A 22,320-nucleotide genomic window follows, 5' to 3' on the forward strand; every position below is an offset into this window, starting at 1 on the left:
AGAGCCACATTATCTAGGAGGAAGGCATTAGAAAGCAGAAAGACCTTGATAAAGGACTAGAAACTGGTATAATTCACATGGTTTGATAATAGTCTGGACTTTCCCAGGGATTTGGAAGATGGAAAAAGCAGACACTAAGCAATTACAAAAAGAACGCAAGAATTCTGAACACATTTTACCACTCTGCATTCCAAAGAAGATAAAAATTGTCACAATAGGAAAGGTATATTGAATCTCAGTGATGCAGGAAACCACGGAATGACAGAAGAATACAGAAGAGAAATAGAGAACCTAACTATGGCATAACAGTGAGATTTCTGAGGTACAATCTACTGCCGGCTGTCTGTCTGCCAGAGCATGGAGTCCCTGGAGCAGAGCTGGCAAAACAGACCCAAGCCCTCGGCTCTCCGCACAGTACCTTACCTCCCAGCAGGTGAAGGGGAACTGTGTCCCGGACCTCCTGCACAGATAAAGGCAGTTCTGCCTTAAACAGATGCAGATTAAACAGTGCTTTTTCATCAGAGCTTTCCACCTGTAGCATTGCAAAGCCTTGGCAGAAAACCAAGGAGGTCTTGCAACCTTTTGGTGGAGTTCAGGACACTTGCAGTTACTGGACTCTCAGCTTGCACATGTGCAAGCAGGAACACTTCTGCTGAACTCCACACACTTCATTGCATGTGAGACCAGCTTCAAGATTCCTGACTCTTAAAAGAGGGCTCAGCTAGACTAATCAGCTCCCCAGTGGTAATGTTTAAATATAACCACCTTGACTTAAAGCTTTCCACTGATTTAAATGAAAACTCCTTGCTTTTGTGTTTATGGCTGAATGAATCGCAGTGATTTTCTGGTAGCTTTTACATTGCAATTAGCTTGCTTTGCCCCACTTTGCTCTCCTCACACCCCTTATCTAGATGAGCCCTGGGATTTCATCTTCTGTTCCTAAAACCAATCCCAGCATTTTGTCTGGGTGCAAAACTTGGAAAGTGAAAATGGATGCTCACAACTTCTACCGCAGTCACTGAAAATAGATGTCACAAATTATACAGTTCCGTATTAAATATAGTATAATAAAAGTACAATGTGGGATAGGATTTTGGACTCCTGCCCCATCTGTTCCGGCAAATTAGCATCCAACCCTTTCCTCCTAATCCTGCAGTGTGACTAGGGTTGTCAGTTCACTGGATTATGGAGTGTTATGATTTAGGATGACAGCATTTCACCTGTACTGCAGTGACTCCCGGCATCACTGACAGCAGCTTATCAGTTGATGAACTGGAATGACTCCTTAAGAAAACAAATCAAATGTATTACCATATCCCTGACTCTGGGCTATCTATTGCTTATTTTGGTTCTGTAATTTATAATTTTAACTTGTGAAAGCTCAAAGACAGCTTGGTTTAATTGTAGATTGGAGAGACAACTGTCTGCAGTTACAAATGAACCTATTGGCTCACTTCCCTTCTCAACTTCAGACTCCCATGTGTCTGAACAAATCAAATCAGAAACATTTTCCAAACAAGCTCGGAGTAACTTAAAGCTACTTGACTTTCTGCACATGTATTTCAGAATTTGGTCTTAAAGCATTCATGAACATTCAAGGCCTTAAATCCCATGTTTTTTTCCATACCTATGCAACTGATAATTGAAGAGCTTTAGTTCAACTTGTTAACTTGAGCCAAAAGGGCACCAGCAATATACAAAAAGAGATACCATATTATTCCAGTCTTGGCAAGGATGTGTCTGCATTTCTGGAATAGAACTAATGTTGCTAGTAATAGCCATCACATCCTTAGGTATATATCAGTAAGTAAAATGGTCCTTCATTTCAATACCATTTCAGTCACTAAGGTGTTAAAAGTAAAACTGGTAATTGTTTTAACCAAATATTATTGCTATTGTTTTCCTGCAAACAGCACACACAAGAAAATGCGGAAGGAGGAAAAGAACCTCCCGTGTTTTATATTTATATACCCCAGAAAATTAGAGCACAGCTAATAAAATGAGGGTGTCCTACACAAGCTCAAATATTGTATAAATCATGAATAATACATCAGGTAAAAATGAGAAACTGCAATAGAATGAAACCTATATGGAAATAAATAAAACATAACAGCAGAACTGCAATCATGTTAGATCTGTTGATAAAAATGTGTTTGTGTTTGCAAGAGGAGGAGGGAGGAAACTTCTCCAGTAAATGATTGTAAAAGCATTAATAATAATAACAAGACCTACATGGCAAGCCAAGAAAAAGGGTAATTAACAAATAAGCATCCAGTTCACCAAAGCCGTTTGGTGGAGAAAATTGAAAGATGGCAAGCCAAATGTAACAGTAATTTTAAGAAGGTGTCACAAATTAATATTTAGGATGGACGGGAATACATACCCTGCCTTGCAGAGCAAATCTGAATTGCATATTGATATCTTAAAGTGTGTGTCTCTAATTTTGTATGTGAAATAGTTCTGTGTGAGGAAATCAGAGGGGACTTCGACTGGAATTGGGCACAGTCTCAGTTCTTAATCTCGGGTAAGCATGGGGTTAAATCCCAGCTTTACTTTCTCCAAACACAGATTCTTCCAAGAGTGTTGTTAGGACAGCTGGTGGGCTGCTGCAGGAGAGAAGGTACCTATTCAGGGCAATACTATTCCCCTTGCAGGTAAAGAGGAGAGATTAAAAAATAAGATGGTTCCATGTTTATGACACTCTAGTGGAATCTGCCACAGACTCCCAGTGAGATCTCTGGAAAATGGTTTAGTGTCCCTGTTCTTCTGCGTACTTCTCCACACCTCCTTCTACCTCCACACTCCCCCCGCCCCTCCTCCACACACACACCTTAACGGAATAGAGTTCCACCCAAAAAGACAGCTTTGGTGGGTTTTGATGATGTACACATAAGCTAAGCTCAGCAGAACTAAAGTGAGAAGGTATCATCACACATGTTTAATGGGACTCCAAAGAAAACATTCAAGGACAAAGACTCCACTTCAACAATTCCCTGTAACGATCCCTATGTTTCAAAGTAAATCTCTTACCCCTAAGATTACTATTAACATTTTATGCAAATTGGATGCATCTCTCTTTTTTTTAAGATTGAAAATAATCTATGCATATTTTTATATTACTTCTCAGAGCCATTAGCCAAGATGAGTTCATATTTTTATTCCCTTCGCATACTGAATGTATTTTATTTCTTTGGGGTGGCAGCTTTTATTATTAAAGTCAGCAAAACTTGATGAATCCTATTACCTAGCTTTCTCTGTTTTCTCTGTTCCAACCACACATGATTTATGAGACAAAATCAAAGTTTGGATTGCTAATAGTGGCATGTTTTTGTCATCGTCTTTGCATTTTCTTCTGAACGGGAACAAAATTCAAAATAACTGATCAAAATAATTCTGATTATTAAAAACAAGTAACTTGTAGAACCTATTCACCAAAATATGCTCTTATATTTTTTTTAAAGTTTTAGCTCATCAACGAGAAGGTTTAGCTTCTTACAAAGCAGTTAAGGGATGACTTGATAACACTCTTGAAGTACCAAAGTGGAGCACAAAAATATGATAGCAGTTGAAAAAGACACAAGAAGCAGTAAAAGCTGAATGGTAAAGTTAGATAAATTAAGACAAAAAAAATACATCTTCCCCCCCCTTTTTTTTTGAATGCAGATATTTAATCTTTGGCACATTATGCCACTATTACTTGGAAATTTTGAGCACAGATGCTATATATAAAGCACAAGATTATTTAGGGAATTCCTGTAGCTTTTTAGTTAGAAGGTACTTCTGGCTTTAAAAAATCCATGGACCTGTTTCATTAAGATATTAAATCTGTATGTGCAATCTCCCAATCCACTTCTAGGATGAGATACAGATTCACAGACAGCGTGGGATGGGGTTTGTCCCAAAGTCAACAAACTATGATATAAGCCAGTTACATGCTGTGCCTCAGTTTCCCCTTCTTAGAGAAGGCAGGCCTTTCCTTCGACTATTTTCCAGTGTTTTAATGATTGGGATGCTCTCACTGAGTGCACGCACTCCCCACTGCTAGAGTTCTGGTCTTGTTTCTCATGTGCAGGCATCACCATAATAGAAATAACTACAGTAACAATGATTACAAAGAATAAAGAGGTTTTCTATGTTTATGGCTACTGCAATGCTCAATAAAAAAAATTTAAAACCTGATTTTTCACTTTACTCATTTACAAAAAGCTGCAGCCTTCATTAAACAAGTATACAAAACGAAATAATTTTAATCAAGTTCCGAGAAAAAGATAGCAAGGTGTGACTCAAAGGTCAGAGCCACAGCACTGTCAGCTGCATACCGGCAGTCAGATGCATTTGTGTTGTGGCTGCCCTTCAGTGGAGGCCTCTGGAAGTCTTGCAGAATCATCTATAAATATTCAGAAGTTGAATGCAGCAGCAGGCAAGAGTGTTTAATTTAATTTTGAAGGCTGCAACAGACCGAGCTTTCCAAATACAGTGGAAGGGAAAGGCTCTCCTGCCAAAGAGCAGCATTGCTTCTGGCTTCTAAATCCCAGCATTAAAACCACAGTTTAGGGAGTATCATCTAAGTTGAATCCTCTCTCAAACGGCAGTGAGAGAAGAGCACAGGCTTTGCACTTCCCCTCTGCTGGGCCCTCACAAATCTCATTCAAGATAATGGGTACTCAAGAGGTTTGGCACCTTGAGATTTAAGCAGTTGCTCTTTATATTCTGGCAGCACACGGGATCCTGAAGTTTGCTGAGGTTTTTATCCTGGGTAAGAGCTGTATGAACATGTAATAAGAATTTTTGCCTACCCTAAAAGCTGCAAATACAAGTAGACAATGGATAAAAGGCAAAGGCAAAGGCACAGAGAAGTGAGGTCATTTGCCTGTGGCCAGAAGTAGATTCAGGGGCATTCATAGGAAGTGAACTGTGATTCTCACCAAGTCAAGCATGCTGCCTCCCCAACTGCTGCCAATACACAAGTGCTTCAGAGACTCCAGTTTCCTTCTGCTGCTAATGCTGGTGTGAGGCTCTGTTCAGTAAACTAGGCTAATATAAGCTTGATGTGAAATGCAGAGACAGGAACAAAAATACACCAACAACAATTAAAAAAGGGAGGTATTAATTTGAGTTAAAATTAAAAAACCAACCACAAGCAAAATTAAGGGCATTTAAGGCTGAGGATCAGACGATCTGCTAAGGTAATAAACCCCAGGACATTTCTTTGTCTTACTTACTTTCTTCTATACAAGGGAGTCAAATGATCAACCCTCTAACTATCCAGAATTAACTATCCAGGGCAGAACCGGATGGAAAACAGATGAACAGTTGATAGTTCTCTTTGTAAGAAACACAGAATGCATTAGGGCAGAAGAAGTGTTAGACAGGATAAGATCATGAAGCAACCCACATCCAACCATAGCCAGAAGACGATGCTTAGAGAAGAGGCCATGAAAGAACTAGCACTGAACAAAGCTTTTAAAGAGGATCAGGGCAGAGAAAAACATTTTGCTGCCTTTGCACCTTGCCAATGGCCTAATAGATCATCTTCAGCTAATATTTATGGGCTGTCGCTCTTAACAGGGAGATCTGTGGCACAGTAGGGGCTTATGATTCTGAGCAGTAGTTCTGGGCCATCATATACATAAAGCTGAAGTGTGGGTTAAGATGATGGATGGTGGAACATGATGGCCACACGGAGACACACAGAACGTAAAAAGGATCCAAAATACAAGTTGGTGGGTGGTTTGCTAGCAAAGGAATATGTACTCCAATTAATAGTTATCTACAGAACAATTTCTCATAACAAAGGCAACACGGATGCAAACCACAAGCTCATAATGCTCATGCAGCTGGAACGGGAAGGAACACAATTTAAGCAATAAACTCAGCCCTTTTGGCCCATTTCTATTTCCGCCTAGAGTCATGTGGTCAGCCCAGGCTTGTCAAGCCTTTATAGACTGCTGAGCCCTCCACCCTGTCATGGAGATTGCTTTGGCTGTTTCTCTTTCCAGCATATTATCCAAAGTCTACTGTGGCCTGGCAAGAGACTCTTACCCCTATTCTTGTAAGTTCAGGCTGTTACTTTGAAGTCTGCACACAAGTCAGAGGCAAACGTGCTGATAACAAATAAGAGGTTAACAGGAAAGGAGAAGCACATCTCCATGTGGTGCAATTTCTTATGTTCTCTATTTAATGATTCAGATGCTGTGGCATGATTTAGTATGAGTTGTGACTTCTCACATTTAATGAAGTGAAACCCTCTTGGCCCACTGTGAGATGTATGCAAGGATGAGAACCCAGTAATTTACAGCATTTGTGACCTTATTACAATGTACTTTTTGCTTGACTGCTCTTCAGGCCTAACAGAAGCTGTTATCAAGGGCTCCGTGGAATATTCGTTATTATTTATAATTGGATGTAAAAGAGCTTTATCTGTAAAAAAAAAAAAAAAAGTACCTTAAAAATGTAATTTTCAATAATTTTATGCTAACTTAAAGAAAGTAAAGAAAAACAAGATACTTTTTAAGACTAACATTAATTTCAATGATGCTGATGAATGCTACTCTTCATAGTGATAAACAAATAGTACAAGCTTTGGTAGACTGCCTTCTAAAGGGAAGCTAATTGTTCAGCCAGAATAACAATAAATACCCTCCAGGGGACTGTTGACTTGCTCCTCACTTGAAATTTGTAACGTGAAATGCTGCTTCCAAGTTACTAATATTGCAATCCATACCTTAGTACCAAGCAGGTAGATGGCTACCACAGTAATTATAACCTTCTGAAACCTCATTAGAAAATATGTTCATTCTGCCAATTCATTTATGGTCTAAGCTTATGGACCTATCAGGTATTATGCTGTCTATCTGCATTTGTTTTCACCTGGGGTCTATTTAAGACTATTTAGTCCATCAAAACATGGACTATCCATCAGTTGCATGTACGTACAGATCCTGACACTGGGGGGCTCCAACCCTACAGTTCTGGGAGCCCTAGATGTTCTGGAAACATTTTCAGTGAAATAAATTTCTTCAAACCTGAAACATTTCATAGGCTTGACTGTTTCAGCTAAATTTTTCCTGGAATTTGTTTAGCTTTATGGTCACCTTAAGAGGTAGAAAGTCAAAAGTACAGATGATTTTGCTATAGGCCAGATGGCATGCGAAAAAGTATTAGTGTTTTGAGTTCCTCCTCTCAGAATCACTTGGGATGACACTTACCTGAATTGGGTCTGAATCAGTCAGAACATGAAATTCAGCATGGATTTGCTAATCTCCATCAAGATAAAGACCCTGACAGTGTACGTACACCTTCATGAATTTCCGAACTCAATGATGGTATTTACTTTGAAGTGAATTAGAAACCTAACAAGGCTAAGCAATACTAGACAGCCATAACTGAGGATTTCCAAAAAATCTAGCACTCATACCATACAGGAACTAATTGCTTGCCTATGAAATGGCAGAGTATCAGATAGTGCCCATGGAGCCCAGAATACGTAGTTTTACTTCTAAATTCCTACTGCCTGGATCTCAGCCTTGCAGTTATGATGAAAAAAAAAGACATCAATTTAACTTAAAACAGTTAAAGGAAACTCAGAGTGTAGTCTCTCTCACAAGAAAAATATCAGCAATGACTCAGATAATACAGAAAAAATCCACACTAAGCTTTATAATGCTTGAACAGAATCAGTTTAGGGCACTCCTTAACTGGGTTCATCATCTTTGTGGATTAAAGCAAGAAATAAGTACAGAAGTCATGCAAGAATAATGACTGGGATCACAATGAAATATACTGTGAATCCTGTACCGATTAGCAGGGAGAATTGACCAAGGCTTTTATCTGATTCTCCCCCATTTTATCATGGAGGTTGGCACCTTTGGACCAGCCTAATGCCATTTCACAAGCAAGAGATACTAACAGCTGCACTTGCTCTTAACAGGTGAAAAAGATGGTATCAGGCAGTTTCAGGATCTGTTTCTGAGCTTCCCCATCATCACTACGCAGATAATAATGCTTCTCCTACACTGTAAAATGCTTTAAAAGTTTCACAGGAGTGTATGAAATATCGTTGCATGTTCTATTATTTTTTCAGAATAGACTGCAGTGAAGCAGCAAAAGGCTCTTTTAACAAGTGCTGTTTATTCATATTTAGTCCCGGATTACACCATCTGCATCACAAAAGGGTCTGCATCTGCTATTTCATTTTACTCTTCATAGCTTATCAGGACAAAACCACAAAAAGATTGCAATTTTAAAAACTTATTCTCTGAACTTTTCTAATCTTTGCAACAACAATTTAACAAACGTTTTTATGTTTGCATCTATTGGGGTTTTTTAGATCAGGTCATTCAGAGCTTTCATTTGATTGCTGTAGGAAACCAAACTGTTGCTACTCAATCTCTTTGCAATGTTCCCTATAGTGCGGCCACTCAGAGAGCTATCAAAGCTCCAGTGGAGGGCTGATAAAATCAATCTGTAAAAATCACCTATACAATTTATTCTTCCTCTTCTCTCTCTTTTTTTAAATAAGAATGCCTGTTTATTATCCAGCAGCCTAAACAAAAAAAGAAATCCCCACCTGTACTGTATTACCACTTTGATAATGCAAGCTGTATTGCTATATAGAATGTTTGCTTTTAAAGATTGAAAATTCATCTGTTATACTCGAGGTGTTGAAACTGCGGAGCATATTGCAAAGGTAGCTCACAAATAGCTGCAACTCCCCCCCCCCCCCCCTTCTTCTTAGCAAAGGTTTCTCAGAGAAAGACTACTCAGGGATCATGTAAATCCAGCTCCTGGTTACGGCAGCAGCTTGTGGCAGCTGACTGGAATAGGAGAAAAAAAAAATGAATACGAAAAAAAGAGAAAGAAAGGTCTTCTAGTAACACATTGGACAGCCCTACTTTAATAATCACAACAACATACTCTAGAAAGATCTACAGCCCTTGTCCCCACACTCTCTAGCTCCATTGCCAGAGTTTGGCAAAATAGAAGAAACTCTACAAGCCCACTCTTTGCTAGCTTCCCCAGCATTTTATAGCCTCTGCTTCAGACTCTCATCTATGTGGTTTCAGGCACCTGCTGGTCAATAGCCAGACCATTACCTTTCAATTACTCACCCTGTTCTACAAGCAGATTCGTTCTAGCTGTTCAATTAACCATACCTTTTGTCTCAAAGCTGACAGGCAAGAAGCCTCCGCAACAGCAACTTTAACACTTCACTTGCCAACCTTGCAAACCAATAGCCAATATAAGAATAGTTTCTGTAGAAAATGTGTGGTGTACTGGGCATTTTGCTTTGTTGAATGTGTGAGATGATTGCTGGTGCTTCACTGACGCATATCCATAAAGTGATACCAATCTACAAAGAACTGCACTGTCCAAGTTGCTTTCAGCTTGTGGTCTGTTTATAAGAAGCCTGGGAAAGCTGGCTTAAGAACACGAGCCTGTTGTTGATCAGCCTATATTCACTATACACTGCAGAATGTTTTAATAGTCTGCCAATCAGTGCAACTTGCTAAAGACCTTGACAGCAAAAGTACGCAAAAAATCCCCAAACTGAAGTCATTACAATTAAAATAAAAACCAAATTCAACTTTTTAACACTGAGGATAAGTAATCAACGGCACAGGTTATAAGAAGCAGTAGTAAATTATATGATTTTGAGATTTTTAGATCAAGATAATATATCTTTCTAAAACACCCATTCAAATCCTACCAGAAGCTGCTGAATAAGACACAGGGATCTGCAATGATACTCTCTGGTTTGCATTTCACACAAAGTCAGAATAAATGATGATAACATAACCTTCTGGGCTTATGATCTCTGAATTTATTCAGAACAAGAAATCTGCAGGGCTGTCTAGACAAAAGATGACTGGTGTTTGTTTTATCCCTAATACCTGTGATTACATGGTTCCCTCATATAAAAGAATATTTACTGGGGGGGCGGAGGGAAATCAAAAGTTATCTTCTATTCTAAAATGAAAACAAGAATATTTAATAACAGATTTAAAATATATCAAACTGAAGAGTCCTTCAAAATGCCAGAGAGCAGACAACTATACCTCATGCCAATTCAGAAGTGACGATGTTCTAATACATGCCGAAATATCTGATACCACTGAATTTCAGCCTGAAATCCAGAGTCAAAGTGTAACATGCCAACCTTCTGGAACTGCCTTAGGAGCAGCCAGTGAGCAGATTTAACCTTTAATTATTCATGAAGAAAGGGAAATAATATAGATGATATATTGGAAAACATGTTTCTGGACCTGGCTTGAGGTACCTTACCTCATATTTGCATCCCAGACATGTATTCTTTCTAGGTGGTATTAAAAGAGGAATGAACTATAATAGCTCAGCTCCTGATATTATATGAAGCAGGTTGGGTCTGTGTGAATCCTGGAGCAAAATATCCCTTGTGTAAAGCATTGAACTATCATGGAACTACAGTTGCTTGTATCCAGCAGCCCTGGATACAAGATTATTGAAAGACTCTCCTCTGAAGACAGAACTTGCGTGCGTGAATACAACAGTATCAGGAAACTCCATACTGAAATGCTGCAGTTTATGAGTAATCTTTTCCCCCTAATAGTGAGGCTTAAATTGGCTTAATTGTATGACATATAGCCTTAGCAATTTCCTTTTGTGATTTATAGGATTAAAACCTGTTTTCCTGCTGGCAGGCAACACTGTTTACCAGCCTCTCCTCTCCTGTTGCCATTTCATTTAGGCAGAGTGATCTGGCATTATTAAAATTGGATTGTTTCCTTATCCCCATTAAACAAAAGGTGATTTGATACTAAGTGTTAAAATATTATTGCTCTATGTTTCTCTCTGTCCATCAAAACTCTAGCCTGCACTCTGTGGCACAGCAGGAGCTAATCATATGTTAAGATTCTGTGGTAGTGTAAACAAAAAAGACATCCAGCCTTGTACTGCTTTGTCTTTAAATGTTAAGATTTTTCTCTCTAGTATCTGCTGCTCTTTCTTAACAATACAGGACAGCAGAGAGGTAGGCTGAATGTCCTGTCCTGAGATTCCTCCCTGCAAGGAAAGTGTGGTAACTGAACAACTGTCTACCCTTTCCATCACAGAATGAATAGGTCAGACAGCACTTGGGACATGACAGAGCCTTGTTTGTGTGATATTAAAAGGAGACAAGTCATAATCAAAAGACATACATGCAAGGCATGGTGAGACACAAGGAAGTGAACTCTGCAACAGCCTTGCAGCCAGCACAGAGAGAAGGGGCATGGCAGTCCAGCAGGAAAGGAAAATCAATCTTCTGGTGTGACATGATATTCCTTTGATCAAACTAATCTTTTCATATTTCTCTTCCCTTTTGTTGTTGCTGTGAACATCTTTTGCCTTTGGGGGGAAAAATGAAGAGACACAAACAGATAATATACTGGCATTTGAAATCAACCAACAAAGCACAAACTTGCTTAGGTGGAAATGGAAATAAGCAAGCATGAGTTTAACTCTGTATTGATTTGCCACTTAGTTCTCAATCCTGTACTCATGAAGCCATTTTGTGGAGATACCGGAAGAAAAATAGAAACCTATTTAAGGAGGAGGAAGCAAGCGGCGTGTGGCAGACTCCGTGGATTGATTCTCATTTCTTCCCTCTCACCATGTGAATAATTTCCAAGGAGACCAATTCAGATTCAGAGTCTGCTAGTGAACATTGACAATTGCTTCATTTTTTTCCAGAAAGATCCACAGGTCAGATTTAGGTGAAGAAAATTATATTTCTAAGATCCTGAAAAGATACGTCAACATGCTTACCTTTTTGAGGAACTGTCACCTGATTTAGCAAAGCCCTTAGAAGACATGCAATACAACTTTCAAAACTCCTAAATCCCATCTTCAAAGAAGATTTAAGTAATTAGAAGCCTGAATCTAACCGTACCCACACTTAATTTACATTGTATGCTTAAATCCTACTGAATATATTTGGAAATAAGGAACAATTAGTAATATTTGCATGAATGTAACACACAAGTTGCGACACAGGGAAAGCTTCATGTTAAACTTTAAAGATGGGAAGATCTCTAGAAGACGAGTTCATTAAGTTCATGGAATACTGTCCCACGGGAAGTTGCTGAGGTTCTTTCACTAGATGCACTCAAGAGAAAATTCAATTTAAAGGTGAACTGCAAAGGTTTGCTGAAAATTAAAAACTCACTCATAAGATCCCAGGAAGGGAAAACAGACTACAGTTGCTCTTTAAATATGTCACTAGGGCTGGACTTTATTGTCTATAAGACAGCTATCCATTTAAGATTCTGAAGAATTGAATCCAGTTCTCTTGTTTCCACCACTGAAGTCACATTGGACATTAACCTAAGAAATCTTACTAGTTTTTAGCCTCTTGGAAGCTCCAGACCCCAAATAAAACACGTTAAGAATGGTTTTACCATTTCTCATCCTTGACTTGTTATTTAGCTAAACCATGACACACATCAATACAGGTGCTATTTCTTCCTTTTTATCAAAGTGCCTCATCACAAAAAAATGCACTATCAAATACTTCAGGTGTTGCATACTCCACGAGCTACAGCAGGGGAGATGGGGCCACACTGACCTTTTCAGTATTCTGTATTGTGACTTGCTATAGTCATTTTACTCATTTCACTGTTTTACAGCTCCAGTGAGAGACAGAGCAGGGTGGAACAGCCAACCCAATCAAAATATGAAATGATGAAAGGTCAGAATAGTAAAGCACCCCAGAATATTTCAGGGAATACATTTGGGCATTAAAATTTAGACGCGTTCTCTGTGTGAAAGCCTGTAATGAGAAAAGAAAATGGTGGCCTATGGATTCATCTCTTGTAGGAGCCAGAAATTATTTTTTTATGCAGACAGATATGCACACACTTCTAAGGCAAATGCACAGACATGACACAAACTTGAATACAAAAACCATGCAAGCATGTCTACTCATGCAAATCGTGAAACAACAGAGTTTATGAAATAAACTACAACATAACTGAATGTGATAGGTGGGTTGGTTTGTTGTTGTTGGGTTTTTTGTTGTTGGTTTTTTTTTTTTATGTTCTGCCAGCTGCAATAGAGACAATAGTCCTTCTCCCCTAGCTGGTCACTATCAGCACGACCAGCGCAATTTCAGCGAAGACACACTGATTTGTGCTGACCAAGGATTTGGCTCCCAGTTAAAACACAAATTTACTTCAGCCTTTTTTGACATAAGCCTCAAAGTTGTCCTAAACCCTTGAAATTCCTGCAGACCTCTTTGGCTAACCATAGCAGCGCACCTTGTCTGCACAGGAATCAGCAAAGAAAATCACACCAGTATAATGCCATTGACTTAAACACCAATACTCCTGATTTACATCAGTGCAATTGGGTGTAAAGTTCACAGGCTCTACGTTTGGCTCTAATAGCGTAGCTTACACAAAAACCACTGAGGCATTAGTAGCACAATAAAGAAAACACGAAAAACTTGGAAAACAAGAAATGAGGATGGAGACTGACCTCATGTTTAGGGCATGGTGCTCATCAGATCAAGTTTTAATTCTCCCATAGATTCTTCATTGCCCACAAAAACTGGAATAACAATATTTTTTTCCTGCCACCTTTTGTCATTGTTATTTCTCTTCAGTCTGGGAGACCTGCATATCACCTTTATGTACGCTGCCATGACTCCATTTGGGCTTCCAGGTACCGTTGCTTTGCAAATTAGTAATAAGAAAACTGATATTTATTTACTAGGAATGTTTTTCAATAACTTAAGCAAGCTAATACCAGAGCTTAAAATGAGCTTGTGAACTGATGCATAAAAAATAATCTAATCTTGGCAAATTAGATAATAAAGAGCAGTATTAACTATGTTTTAGATATCTTCTTTGATAATCTGCATTAAGAATAACTTTTTTAGCCTGATAAATCTGCAGCAAGTTTGCCTTCTTACCATTTCCCTTTTGAAACAATTGCAAGTGAGAATAAATAAGTAGTAAGGTAACTGATGAGAATTTTATTGATTCACTTTTCACTTCTCTGAAGCTGGTGTTGATTCAAGTACTTATATGTAAGGCTAATTTTTGAAGCCTTTTTGTCAAGCAGTTTCAAGTTTCTTATAATTCCTGCAAATTTAATTTCAGAATTGGGGATATTGTTGATACCAGAATACCTTATTAGCAATAAAAGTATATTACCTATAATTGAATAGCTTCTCAATTAACAAGTTGGAAAGCCAGCAAAAACAACCAATTCCCTTTGATGCATCCACAGCAGGAGGCATTTGAATTACCAGTGAGTCAATTAGCGTACTTCTACCCAAATGATAAATAAGTACATAAAATGCACAAGATTGAAATAAGCAAATATTAGCTCCATATAAAATAAATGCAGGAAAAGTTTAACAATATGGAAAAAAATACTTTTCAATATATAATTTCTATTTGAGATACAGCCAAAGTGGATTGCAGATGCAAATGGAGAAGACACGGGTATTATTCCATAATACTCCGAAGCCTCATTGTGTTAGGACCATACAAAATATACAGCATGCAGCAGTGACAGAGAGGAACTGATCTGCCCCAGCTCAATCCCTAGTCAGTAGCAAGGGATCAGATCTTCTCAATCCGTTTGAGTTAACCAACCACCTTGGCTTTATTTTTTGGCAGACCTTCACCAAATGAAATTCTGCCCTAGGGAATTTGCACTGAAATTAATAACATTACAGAGTTGTTTAAGCACAGAGAGTGAGAACTAATCCTGAGATACTTGTGTTCTGTTTGTACAGACTCCTTTCATGATATTAAGTCCTAAGTGTTATTATTTGAAGAAATATATATCTGGCATTTAAAAAGTCAGCTTTCATCTGTTGGAGCTAAATATGCGTGGTGTTTTCATGAGTGGTGTGTAATTGGGTAATTCTAATTGCAAATAAGAATCTTTTCCTTCTTGGAAAACAGGTTTAAGTTTGTATAAGGTAATGAAGCAGGGGTCTGAAGATCAGTCATGGAACAAATTGCATTAAGTGAAATCAGGCAGTTGTCTGTTCTGATTTCTTTCCTTGAAAAAGCTTTATGACACCCAGTCCCCATTGCTGATGGACTGTTATTATCTTTCTTGTTCTATGAAGAGACAAAAATTAAGCGATTAAGGGAAAATATTACAATCAACTTCCATTCATTCATCTCTCAAAAACCAATGGTACTTCATCCCAATTTTTAAGTCCCTTTCGATAAATAACATGGAAACAGAAATGGGAAGGTTGTTGCTATGTAACTTACAGTATTGAAATGTATGAGGCACGGTGACCTTTGCCTCTGGAGATGATGTGCAAACTATTTATATGCACAGCTGTACAAATTGCCAGAGTTTAATGTTAAATTCCATGGAAAATCATCTCTGCTGTTCTGCTTTTGAGGAAAGGACAGGGTTTAAATATTTAATAGGCTTTCTTACTGTGCAAGTATATTTGGTGTTACATAAGTGAGCAGCACAGATTCTCTTTCAAGGCTCTGGCTTCAAGCATTTGACAAGCTCTCCTATAACGAGAGCGATGATAGAGGTTCGTCAAATCATAAGCAGCAAAAGGTAACAAAGACCATTTGGGAGGTGCAGCAAAATCCCTTTCTGTCATGCACTTTTTGTAGGACAACTTTCAGCAGTATGCCCTCCTTCTGCTACCTGCTCCAAATGGCTGCTGAATCCCCAGTGGAGTTTACCTTCCTCCCTATAATGTACAGGTAAGTGATAATTAGATTTTCAGTTTTACAGAAAATCCTTCAGAACTTCCTGGTAATGCTCCCAGTATGCTGATAAGATGAAAATCTCTTCTCACTGTAGTTTGACAAACATCAGTGCAGGCCTGCTCAGAGCCTCGTAGTGCAAACACATGACTAATCTAGTGCTCACAACCCCCATCTAAAAATGAAAGGAAATTTTGACTTTGTACTGTGTCTGAGAGTTAAAATCTTTCCAAATAGGGGCAACATAAGTGAAATAAGAATTCATAGTCCTATAGAGCTCAAAGTGTTTTGCAGCAGAATTAAACACTTTTTTTTTTTTTTTTAACCCTATTTTATATAAACAGAACAACAGACACATGGAGAAGCAAAGCAAGCTGTAAGACAGACCAGTGGCAGAGTTTGGTATTAGACCCAAAATGTAGAGGAGTTTATTTCATTACTTTCCCATTGCAAAACTCTCTCCTAGGAAGCAGAATACAGAGACAGGTTCCAGCAATAGTCAAAGTTTTTTCTCCTAGGAAAGGCATTCTGACTGAAAGACCAAGAACGTACAAGAATATTCTGTCTGGCCCAGCAGTCCAGTTCTGTGTGTTCCAACAAAACTAAGTGCCCTGACACTGACTTTTGGTTTCTCAACTCTGCGGGAACCTCATCAGCAACTATTAAAGGACTATGAGAGCCTATAAGCATTTTGTGCAGCAAGTATACTGGAGTTACGCGTAAACACTCACACGTTTAATTTCTCTCCTTTGGGGCCTTTTGATTTATATCACAAATATTAACATGTTGAATGTACTACTTCATTATTGTCCACAAAGTCAACAGAACACAAGCTGAGGCAATATTCAGTAAACAAAGATAATGTCTTAAGGCTCAAGCAACATACAAGAACATGGAAAAAATGAGAAAACTAGCTACAGGGTTAATGAGCATGCTTCCTGCAGGCTGTGTAGTTCTGGCATTTCAGTAGTAAGCAGTGTATTTGTGTATGAGTGCAATAAGAAAAACCTGGTAGATGGGTGATAAGATCTATGTCTTCCTTTTGTTGTTTTGTCTTCACGGAGACAGTGTTGTGGAGGTTGGAAAATGTGAAAATTGCCTATGCATTGTGTATGGCAATATGCATTGCATCTCAGTCCCTGAGCCAAAGTTAAGTAATAAAGTTTGGGAAAGTCGCTTTTGGTTTTGGGTTTTGTTTTGTAAAAGTTCAGAAGGATTTGACTTTTTAGAAATCAAACAAAAGAATGTTTAAATCCGTTTTTAAAATGTTACCAGTTTTCATGGATTGAGAATTCTATTCCCCTTTGTTTCAGGATGAAAGAAATAGCTTATTGCAACACTGCAGGTAAGCAGTGGTCAGATTGAATTACTGTGATTTGGTTACTGATTCAGAGTCCCCCAGGAGCACTGACAAAGGCTGACAATCTTTGAGGTGCAGCTTTCCTTTCCCTCTGAAGCAAAACAGTAAATTCTTTGGGGTACCTTCCAGACTAGAGCCAAAAAACCAATTTGCCTTTTTTTACCCTCACATCTTACAATCCAAGAGAAATTGTATTAGATCAGCACTACTCCCAAGAAAGCCTGAGGCTGTAGGAAGCAGTATGGGTGAACGTGTTGGTGGCAATTCTACTTTTGAGTCAGCACTATATCAATTACCAAGCCTGATTTTATGGTTTGATGGACCATAAAGCTTCAGGCAACAAATCTGGGGTATGATCTTGATCATATGAGGTCATTAAAGATCCCATAGCACTACTTGTTTGCATCAGGCTATTAATCTTGTTGTCTGGGATCAATTTTAGTTCAGCCCTTTCAAGGTAAAAATCCCCCTATGCAATTTCTGACATTGTATTCTTCACGTCCTGTATACAGCTGTTGTGTGGGAGCATTATGTTATTAAAACACTGCAATGTCACCCCAATGGTGCCCTTCCTCCAGTGGATTGCAAAATACTGTAAAGTTCTTATTTAATCTCCACAATAAAGTGATATTTACGTAGAAAACTGGTTATTTGGTTTTTATGATGTTAGAAATGAACATGAGTGTTTATTTCCACAAAAAAAGTTATTTTGGGGAACTGTAATGGAAAAAAATGAATTTACGTTTTAAAAGGCCCTTTCCTGCATGAGCTTCCATGTAAATGAAAAAGCCAGTTCCTGCTGACAAAGTTTTCAATAAAAATTTCAGGCAGCTAGAATTAAAAATACAAAGGCCTCAGCATATTACAGATCTTTATGTGCTATTGAAGCCTTCTATAAGATTTAAAAATAGGCCATAAGTTATACATAATTCTTTTTGTAGGTCCTTGGAATTGGACATTGATTTATACCAGCTAAAAATTTGACCTGAGATAATATTCTTGAATAACAGGGGGAGGTTTAACGCTTGAATCAAAAGAATACCACAAAAACTACAATACTTCATTATTGTAAGGCTGGTCTAAACAAAGTATTTAGACAACCAAACACACCAGAGAGAAAAAGGGAAAGACAACACTTAAACTTGCTTTTAATTTGCATATCTAGAGATACTCGATATATGAGACAAATAATTCAGGGCTACAGGCACTGAACAGAGTACTTTATAGAAAAAGGAGGATATTTATTACCAGTGCTGAAGGATATAAAGTTATTTGAAAGGTAGAGACTTCACTCTTTTTTCAGGCAATAGGGATTTATATTGTTTTTATATTCTCACAGTCTGGACAGATGAATCATTCTTGGGAAAAAAATTTAAATGATTCAGCATTACTGGTTCCAGTAATATAGTGAAAAGGAGTTGGGGGATTTCACCCAACAGTGTTAGAAACATACAGGAATATAATGAGTAGCAAAGTGTTTTGGATTTTTTTTGTAATCACATACATTTGCTGGCTGTTCTACCACAGGATTAGATAAACAATAAATTTTTGAAGGGTAGTGGTTGCATTATGAACAATAAGTTCAATTTTTAAAAGCCGATGGGCATTTAAGAATATATGTCCTGCTGATTTTTAGCAGGGTTTAAACTATCAAATCACATAAGCACTTTTGAAATTCCCATGCTTAAGCTCTTGAGTGCCTACCTTACAACTTAGGCTTTCATGAACCAGGGGGTTTTGTTTTGGTTTTAGTTTTGTTTTTTTTTTTACTGTGTTTAGACAATTAGAGACACAGACAGTCACTAATGGAATTTTCAAAACTTTTAAAGTACATTAATTTGTCTTGAATCAATGACCATTAAATCCTAGAATGTATTGAAAACCCTGTAGGTGCCCCACATGCTATTTTTTGATATTTTTTTTTTTTTGGGGTGGGGGGGGGTGTTGGTTTTTGGTCTTTTTTTTGTAGAGGTGGCTTTTATCTTACCTCATTTTAGCAAACTATGGCTACTTCAAATTTAGGCATATACCCTCACTTCTCCAGAGAGCAAGTCATTCATCTTCAGAAATCTGTACAAGACAACTGTATCTTACACGTGTCTTGGAGATAGCAATTTCTGTCCATTGTCTATAGAGGGAACCTGCTAACTTGCTTGTATAGAATAATCTAACTTTCCTATGGCTGACATTAGCTGCAAAGAATCCCGCCTTAGAAATACTTTTGCAGCTAATTCCACCAATCCTACAAATAATTCTACACATCAAGCTTCTGAAAACATGACTTAAACTTAGCATTTCTCCTGCTGTTGAACTGTGGTAGCAGAGAAGGGGTGCTGATCAAGGAGCCCCCCATTGAACTAGGAATTGCTCATACAGAAAAACAAAGTCCATCCTCCAAAGAATATATTATCTAACAGCACGATAAGAAAAAAATCAAAGCCTAGTTCTCTCAAAGGCAAAAAACAGCTGGGCAGAGATCACTTCTGTGTCAAAACAAAAAAGACTTTTTACACGTTAGATCTTCACAAATAGCGTTTTCAGTCTTCTGTGGAAGTCACTTGTGTGTCTGAACACTCCAGGATGAATGCAGAGGCCCAAGAGGTGGGCTGCTGCTAACAGATGCACAATGCTACTCCTGCACTTGTGCCCAGCCTTCCCCTGCTTTAAGCACTTTACTGCTGACACGAGTTGGGGGATTGGAGTGGAAAACACAGATACTAGTAGAGATCACTGTTATTCTTTTATTTTTCAATATTGCTTTCAATTTACCAAGGGCCCTAATTTCCCTATCAGTGATGGTGCTTTAAGCACATTGAATTAGACTCCTCACTTACACTTGCCATAGTTCAGCATTAAACAGCTCAAGAAAAACGCTAGCATGATTCCCAAAAGCCAAGTAAACAAAAAAAATCATGGGAAATGGGAAACAACCTGAAAACAAGAGCTAGCGAGATGGAAGCAAAAGACAAAGAGCAGTAAGACCAAAATCCAGGAAATGTGTGATCTCCACCCACTTTCTAACCATGCTACACATGTATCTGTCCTACCTGCTTCTTTGTTTATAATTTCAGTGCAAACCAAATACCTTCACAAACCAAGTGAAAATAAATGAAACTCCAGTTTGTTACAGCGCATAAACACTAAGTGACTGCAGAAGGGGAATACAATGTCTGTTCTCAAATGCACTTTGAAATATACTAAGTCAAAACAACAGTTAGTTTGACAAATACAGAATTTCCACTTTCATATACATTTTATCCTGTAGGGAAAAGTTTCGTCAAAATTGATCCCCTTTTCTAGGAAAAAAACCAACCAAACAAAAACCCCCCATAAACCCAAAACCAACCCAAAAGAAAAAAAGTAAAATGGATTTAATAGCATCAACAATTTCCTGACCTGTTTCAACAAAAAAATTCCAACTGACGCCATGTACAGCAGCTCATCTCTTGTTCCACAAATAGTTCCATTCATTTCAATGGAACCACTTTTGTGGAAAAGTGCTACTGATTCCAAGTGCAGCTACCACTGCTATCGCCCTCAAATCAATAAGATTCCTCATACAGCAAAGCAGCACAGCAGAATTTGGCCAGTAGAACTCTTGACAAAGATTTGAGTGATTTACTATCACTGATACACATCATTCAAGACACCCATAATCAGCTTTCCTGATCATACGGATTTTCAGGACCATTACACCTCATCTGATCAAGTAGTTATGATTTTACTCCGTTGTTACCATTCTATCTGATGGTTGATACTAGAAGTACATCCTTAGCTATAAATAAAATTGGAAAGGCTTATTTAACTGCAGGGTAGCTACCTCAGGTAACATGACATCTGCAGCATTTTTTCAAAGTAGTATCTCAGTTTGAGAACACTGTGTGTTTTGTGCATCTGGTAGCTTGCAAAAATGGGCTAAATTTAGTCCAATAGTTGCCATTATGCCTTATATGAAACATTTGGTCTCAGGTGAAGTATCAGTGCATTTCAGTCAGATGAACCAAGAAGTGGTGGTGTGGGGAAGTGAAAGTATTACTAAATTAGTACAACATATAGCCCATTATGGATCCACTTTTGTCCTAGACATTGCAAACTAAATGAAGTTTCCAGTGTGGAGAATTTGATACTGAGCTCTCCACCATTTAATCACATTCCTTTTCACAACCCACTTACAATGACGACTCACCTTATATCGAACATAACTTAATGCTATTATATTCTGAGGACCAAGTGCAGCTGAAACACTAACTTCATTAGTTCTGCAAGGCTACCTGTCAGGTATACTGGCTACAGTCCAACATAAGGTGGCCATATGTGAAGAAACAAAGTTAAAAACAAACCACAGCATGGAGGGAAACTGCAGAAGCCAGTAATGATTCTGTAGATACAAGATAAAAAGCAGGTATTACTGATTTGCATGTGTCAGGGTTTGTACGAGCTTTTCCACTCCAGGCAAACAGATAGAAAAACAGTAGAAAAAAAATGTACCTTGTGAGCACTGAGTGGAAACTGCATTCCTAGCACAAAAGCATGGGCAGAAGGGAGCAGACCTTCCTGACCCTGACAACAAAGATCCAGAGCTAATAACATTTTTGCAACACTTTGACAAGTTGATCAGAAATGTTGTGTTTGTGAAAAGGTTATAAAGAGGCCTGCTGGGCCCAAAGCAATCACACAATGCCAAGGCCTAATCAGATTAATCTTCTTGCTATAAGGCATCAACCTTGCGGGTCTGATTCCTCTCGTATCTGTTTTGCACTGATGTCTCACAGTGCAGTTATTCCTGGTTTTATGGAATAGACTCAAACCTGACCTACTCAAAGAACTCTATCCAGATGAAATCTCTTTGTAACTGCTAGATCCTTCACCGATCACAGCCCTACATTAGAATTTTGAATGCAGCAAAACTGTTTTTGTGCAAGTAGAAAGAGATGACTAGGTGTGAGACTGCAAAGTGATTCTGTCCAATTTACTGAAGACGCTGCCCAGCTGCAATTCCTGCATGCCATAAGGAAGTTTTTATCTCTCCTTGCACAATTTCAAGAGCAGTCATGGTTGGAGGGTTGAATGAAAGTAATTCATCTTCTGAGGAAGTACTGTATCTAATAAAAATCTAACCATAGAGAAAGGAATTAAATGGAAATACTCTGATAATCAGTTACGTAAATACATACTTTTCTTGTAGTGCCTTCAGTACAAAATGTTTTTTACCAGTCTGTAAAAATTTAAAGAGCATCATTA

Source organism: Buteo buteo, chromosome 12, assembly GCF_964188355.1.
Source record: "Buteo buteo chromosome 12, bButBut1.hap1.1, whole genome shotgun sequence".
Taxonomy (NCBI): domain Eukaryota; kingdom Metazoa; phylum Chordata; class Aves; order Accipitriformes; family Accipitridae; genus Buteo; species Buteo buteo.